The following is a 6,819-nucleotide window of genomic DNA, read 5'->3' as shown; positions in this document are numbered from 1 at the left end:
AACCCCAGAACCCAGACCCCATCTTCCTCTCCACAGAACAGACCTTAACATTCATCGAGAAGTTCAATTGGGGTGGGGCAACCAATATATTCACCAAGATCAATGAGTGGATTACATGCCCCCGCAGGGGGTAGTACCACAGGAAATTCAATGTACCAATCTTCATCAAGAAGTTCAATTGGGGTGGGGCAACCAATTTATTCACCAAGCTCAATGAGTGGATTACATGCACCCCCAGCGGGTAGCACCAGAGGAGGTTCAATGTACCGTTCTCCATCCACAATCTCACTTGGGGCAGGGCAAGCAATGCATGAACAAAACCCATTCGATCATTTGTATGACCCCAGAGCAGGTGGTCCTGCAGGAGATTATCCCTCCTCATCCAGGCAATGATTGTCAAATAGTATTATTTCATACAGGGAATATCTAACGACCATGACCAAAAAACTCACAAATATAAAACCCAATCATTTCAGTCATCAATAAGTATTTTTCATCTGTATGTGTGGCACTGGAAAAAAAAAAAAACAATTAAAAAAACAAATCCTTTTTGTTGGTTTTGAACTGTTGAGTGAGTATAGATTCATATATTTACTTGAGATAAGATTGAAGGAGCAAAAACATGTTACAATCAAGTTGTATTTTTTGCATATTTGTTTCAGTCATTGGCCATTTTTTTATATGTTGTAGAAAAAAAACATAAATGAAAAAAATCTCAGAATAAAGAAATTATTACATTGAAACAATTGTTTGAGGGTTGAGAGTGAGAAAGAGCTATGTCAGATAAGGGGGAGGTCATCGGTATCAGACCAGCTATCTTCACTTGAGCTGCCCAAACCATTGGTGATTAACAAGCTCCCGTTACAGGAACAAGATCAAAAGGTCATTGGCGAGCAGTATGTCAAGTTGTCCAGAAGCCGCCCTCAACTCCGGAGAGTTGTAAGAAGAGATCTCGGACGCCTTCACCTCCGCTAGAAAATGAAGCCCCTGGTCAGAAAAAGCAGGACGGTCGAGTCGCACACTGGTGATTGTCCGTCAGAGGAGGATATCTTTCCACATTGCCCAAAGGCCGGAAAGTTCGGAATGTTGCTCACCAGGCAGCGGCTAGCCGCAAGTCAGTTGGATACGCGGAGAAGTCTGACAGCCAGTTCTTCCATGAATGTGAGTCTGGGGAGTGCGATGAGATGGACTACACGTGGGACGAGACGCAACAGCCAAAGATAAAAGCGGACGAGGCCGGAAACAGTAGATGCAAAGAAGAAAAAAAATACTGTTCAGCCTAAATGATTGAGTCCTATCGGGGGGTTGAGGAAGAAGCTCCCAACAGAAAAACTTACGAATGCTTCATTGGGGCATCCCAAGTGGTGGGGGGGAAGGGGGTCTTGAGGCGGAAGCAATCGGTGATTCTCGGCCGGCTCCGATGGCTTGGTTGGCATAATGTGGGAGGGTTGCGGGGAAGATGGTGAGACAAGATGAGGATGTGGGTGGATGGTGAGTTGATGAGGTGGTGAGTGGTGAGTTGATGAGGTGGTGAGGCAAGATGAGTTGAGGGGAAGTCGATTTTGGTTGCCCATCCTTGCCAATGTGCTGACCGATAGTGGTTCTGGACTGCATATTGCCGCTGTGCCTGACAGCGGATGTGTAGTCATCTTTATTTGCCGGCTGTTTGACCCAGGTAAGACATGTTAACTTGCCTGAAGTCGAGTGAAGTGAGGTGCCGGCAGGCGCGCTGTCAGTTTGCTGGCAATTTGACGGCGCACAGGTCAAATTGCCAATTGTTTGTCTCGCGCGGCAATTTGCCAAGAAAAACCTTAATCCGCGCAACTGCCGTGTAGTGCTTATATTCTAGTACAGCTGATGTGTAAAAGCTTGCTGTTTTCCGCGCGTGTGCTTTTTTTTTTTCAACCCAATTTTTTTTTTCACCCCCGAATATTTTTTCCCCCGGCGCGGAAGCCCTGGTCACCCCCCGGCCTCCTCAGCTCACCAACAACCCCGGCTGCAAACCATTGATACCGCCAAACAACGATTTTGGTTTGGCTACCACAATGGAGAACGGTATGTATTTTTATTATTTTTTCTTCTTATCTTTGATCTTTTCCATTTATGTACTAATCATTGTTTTTTTTTCTTCAGACTATTCCAGTCTCATCGATCAAAGCGGGTCGCTAGACGATATTGATGAGTGGTTGTTTGGCCCCAAAAGTCCGAAGGCTCCGTCCCCAGCCACCGATCCCTCAAGCACATCCAAAAGCCCTTCAGTAACAGTCGTTGGCATGGTATTGGAACAATCGCGGGAACCAACCTCGAAGGACCAGGCTGAAAGTGACAAAAAGGTCAAGATTTTGCTTGATTATTGACTTTATGTTCCCAAACCAAAAGCTGTGACGACCGGTTGAGCAACAAAGAAACGAAAGGTCCCGGCCGATGATCCTGAGGAGAAATACACGAAAGTCGTTCCTCAAAAGAAAATTTACTTTTCTTGGAAGGTATCCAACAATGATCTTGCCGCTTTCAAGCGCTTTGCAATCCTTATGATTACTACTCACGATGCAAAACAGTTCGGGACTCACGCTCAACTTTGCAAAAATGAAGGAGAAATTACTTGGTACGCAATTTTTCCTCATGGTGGGCAATTCCAAGAGAAGAACAAGACGACTGTCAATGAGGCCGAAGTCCTAGCCAAGTTTCTTGAGGTGGCCTCTAATACAGAGAAGTTCAAGGAGAAGATTACGATCTCCTTGGTTCAAAACGATCCCAAGGTGGCTGCCGAGGTGTGTCATTTGTAAATCTAAAAGATTAAAATGCAATTGGATTGACTTGGGGGGATTTCTGATTGTGGTTTTTCATTATCAGAGAAACAAGGCTTTGCGACAACTATCGCAGCAAGATCGGGGTAACAAACAATCACCAGAGCCCAAGCCGTCGGCAGGCGCAACTCACGCGCAAGACATATTGAACAATATGTTCCAGATCAAAGCGACTCACAGCCCATGTGAATCATTGACCGGATCCCACGAGCTTCCAGTAATGATCAGCCCAAACAATCCCACCTGATTCATTGCCCTCTTTCATGATCGAGTGGCCCTTTGGGCCCGAGCTATGGCAAGTAGCCTTTTACAATTTAATCTGCCGGGATTATTTGTCAATAATGATTCTGACCATTTTGTTTTAGGCTAATAACCCAGAGATCACCGTGCACAACCCACCAAAAGGCCCAGGCTTTGAATTCCAAACAAAGGAAGAGTACAAAAGGCTCTCAAGCCGTCCCTGCGAGCATGAAACGAATTCTAGTCCGATCAATACGAGTACTAGGACACCCCGACACACTAGAGTAGCAGCCCCTCAAACATATTGCCCGCAAGTAACCCGGCAAACAAATCGCCTGCAAGTAACGTCAACCCAAACTTGCCTGCGACTGTTTCCCCCTCGATGGCAGCCTCCTTCCATGGATTTGGGATCGGTGGCTTTCCCCCAATGATGGGTTGGCCAACCTCATCTTGGGGGTGGGTTCCACCAAACGCTTATAAGTCCTACCATGCAATGCCCGCTGCTGCTGGTATTCCTGCCGCCGCCGCCGGGATTCCAGCCCCTTCCGGTATTCCTGCCGCCGCCGCCGGGATTCCAGCCCCTTCCGGTATTCCTGCCTCCACTGGGATTCCCGCCGCAGCCACCGGTATGCCTGCCATATTTGGTAATACCAACTTCTCACCAAACACTCTCAACAGCACGGCTAGTCAGGCTCCCGGTCCTATTTCGTCCCCAGCCCCCTCAGACAAATCAGTCGACATCAGCGAGTACTTGCGCTTTTGCCATGTGGATCCAAGTGACAACGCACTTCAAAAGGCCCTTGCAAAATATGGAATAAACCACTTTGAAGCGTTCGAAAACTTCAAGGCTGAAGAGTTGGAATCCGAGGGTGTTAAGAAAAGCCACGCCCGGTCCCTTGTGGGTAGCATCAAAAAGTTTGCCCGCCATCTCCGAAAGCGCCGAGAACACACCCGATAAAGTGACTTTGTACTGTTTGTATCCCGTTGTTCCTGCTTCATTTCCTTTGTTCTCTCTATCTCTCGCTCTACCTCCCCCAAGAATGTGAAGTATTATGTTTTCCCCCCAGAAATGAAAATTTTCACACAATTTTTGGGGACTGTTGCAAGTGAGGTTCAATTTCCAAATGGAAACTTGAGAGCACACTTTTCATAGGGTTTGGCAACCTTTTTTGCCAAGATTACTTCAGATCATAGCTCCACAATCATTTGAGTCCAAATAAAATTGTGTTTATCAATTGAAAGATGGATCAATTGATTGCCACATGTTATCAGGCTGTTTTGGCAAATGATTGTAGTAGGAGATGTTAACTTTGAATGTATTATAGATTAATGGACAAAATAACCCGTGCCAAGAAAAAGTTTGCAAGTCAAGTCGGCTGTAAAAACAAAACTAACAAAAGCTTCAATGACCTTGTAGTCCCCCTCGCCACCCGTAAGTAGATCCTTGTTGTGTTGCAAAGCCGACTTATAAACTGCAAAGCCCTTCTCAATTGGGTTTAAATCGGGTGAATAAGCCGGAAGATACTGTAAAAGACACCCGTGTGCCTTGACTATCTCTTTGATGCAACCGTGGTGGTGAATCTGTGCGTTGTCCATGACAAGCACACTACAAGGTCCTGGAGAGGGATTCATCGATGGGACCTGACAAAAAAACTGGCATCAGCAAACAAGCCAAGGACAAACAATAAATATATCCTTTGCTGACCAGAATGTGTTCAAGGAAAAATTCAAACAATGCCCGATTCATTGTTTCCTCCTGGACCATGTGCGCTACCAAGCCATCGGAGGCAATAGCTGGGATGACATTGTACTGATGGGTGCTCCTCTCGTGCGGCACCCTTGGGGTTCTCTGGCCAACCGGAGCCCAGCCTCTGGTTCGCATTGCTACCTCAAGCAAGACCCCCGATTCATCTAAGAGAGAAAGAAAGAAAGGCCTCAAATTAGAAAAGGTGCCGATCAGTACAACAGATTGAAATTACGTGCCTGTAAATACCAGATACGAGGTTGGCACACAACTGATCTGCGAGATGTAAAAAGCCCTGGCTTTGGGGTCCTGTCGTGAGTTTACAGTTCTAATGGTCTTTTTGGACATCTTTAGTCACTCGTGAAGGGCTTTAGAGATAGTTTTTAGGCAGACCAATATCCCATGCTCCTCGACTAAAGCCCGCTGGATTTCGTCGAGATACATAGTGGGTTTTTTGGCAATCATCTCTTTGATGAAATCAAGATCTTTGTCCAGTAATTCAAATGGCTGGCCTCGGGTTTGATACGTGGAGGGATCACATACAACGGCTTGCGTCCTTTCGTACAGACTTGTCCATTGACGAAGAGAGTCTACACTGATTGAAGACGCTAATGAGGTGTTGATCTCATCTAGAGTCTTCCCATCGAGTGCGGCTCTGATAACTGAGTATTTAAACTCTGCAGAGTACTTCCGATAACCCATTTCTACAAATCACAAAAAAAAACCAGTACACGGAGATGAGATTTAGCAATATCTTCTGAATGCTGAATCAAATTGGAAGATACACTCACCAGTTGATCTATTTTTTCACTGGATGGTTCCAACTGTATGCGGCCAAGGTTTAGCGGGATTGATCGTTGGCGGTATCAATGGTTTGCGGCCGGGGTTGTTGGTGAGCTGAGGAGGCCGGGGGGTGACCAGGGCTTCCGCGACGGGGGAAAAAATATTCGGGGGTGAAAAAAAAAAATTGGGTCGAAAAAAAAAATGCACACGCGCGGAAAACAGCAAGCTTTTACACATCAGCTGCTCCTCGCAGGTGACACCCACGGGAGAGCCCTGCTTCGGGAAACACCGCCTCCTCGCCGGTGAAGCGGGGCTCTTCAGGAACTGAGAGGCCTAGCGGAGCACAACGCGAAAGTGACGAGAAAATCCTCTGAATTTCGAGAGGGAAAAAAGGAACTGGGGAAACCCCTACAACATGAGAGAGGCCACTTTATATAGTGGCCTCAAGGATGAAACACGAGAAACAAACTACCCTGAATACAGGGGTGCAAACAGACACTACAGCCGTACAGGACAAGACCCCTGCGGCTGTAGCAAGATGGAAAGAAGGGAGGCGCTAGCCTAACTCCGGAGCTAGTCCGAACTAGGCGAGGGAGGCGGGTGCGCCTCCTGCGTCTCGCCTCCAGAACGGGTGGTAACGCGTCTGGTATCTGTAGCCCGGCTACAACATCCCCCCCTCTAAACGGGGGCCGTCCCGGACCCTGGTGGCGGCGGTCCTAGACGGAGCCGGAGCCTTCTTCCCGGCGGCTGAGCCGGGGGAGCTTCAGAGCGCGACTTGGGTGCCTCAGGTAACTCTGAGGGCTTTTTGTTAGTCTTGGCAATAGACTTGGTCTTTTTAATGAGATCCCGCGCCACTTTGGCATCGGCTCTCTTCTCGCGCTGCGCTATCGCAGGCGGGGTAGCCCACATGTCGTTCACCATGAGAGAACGCAGGGCTACAGGCTTTAAGCTATTCCCGTTGACGGGCCTAGGGTATTCGACCCCCTCGTGGTCCTCGACAATGTAGACATTGTTTTCTAGGACTGCTTTGACCATGAAAGGTCCAAACCACCGCGGCTGTCCCTTGGTGTGTTTTTCATTGCGAAGCTTCACAGCTTGCCCTTCTACGAGACTTTCTAAGTCTCGAGCGAAAGACGTTTTCGCGTCAAACGCTTCTTTATTCTTAAGCGCCCGCACAGCAGTGTTGCCGGAGGCGACCGTCCTGGTCTTATTCAGCTCTTCTATGCGCGACTTGAGTTCTTCCAC

The sequence above is a fragment of the Puccinia triticina genome, chromosome 9A (assembly GCF_026914185.1).
Source record: "Puccinia triticina chromosome 9A, complete sequence".
NCBI classification, from domain to species: domain Eukaryota; kingdom Fungi; phylum Basidiomycota; class Pucciniomycetes; order Pucciniales; family Pucciniaceae; genus Puccinia; species Puccinia triticina.
The sequence above is the reverse complement of the archived record's forward strand: the minus strand, read 5'-3'. Positions refer to the sequence as shown.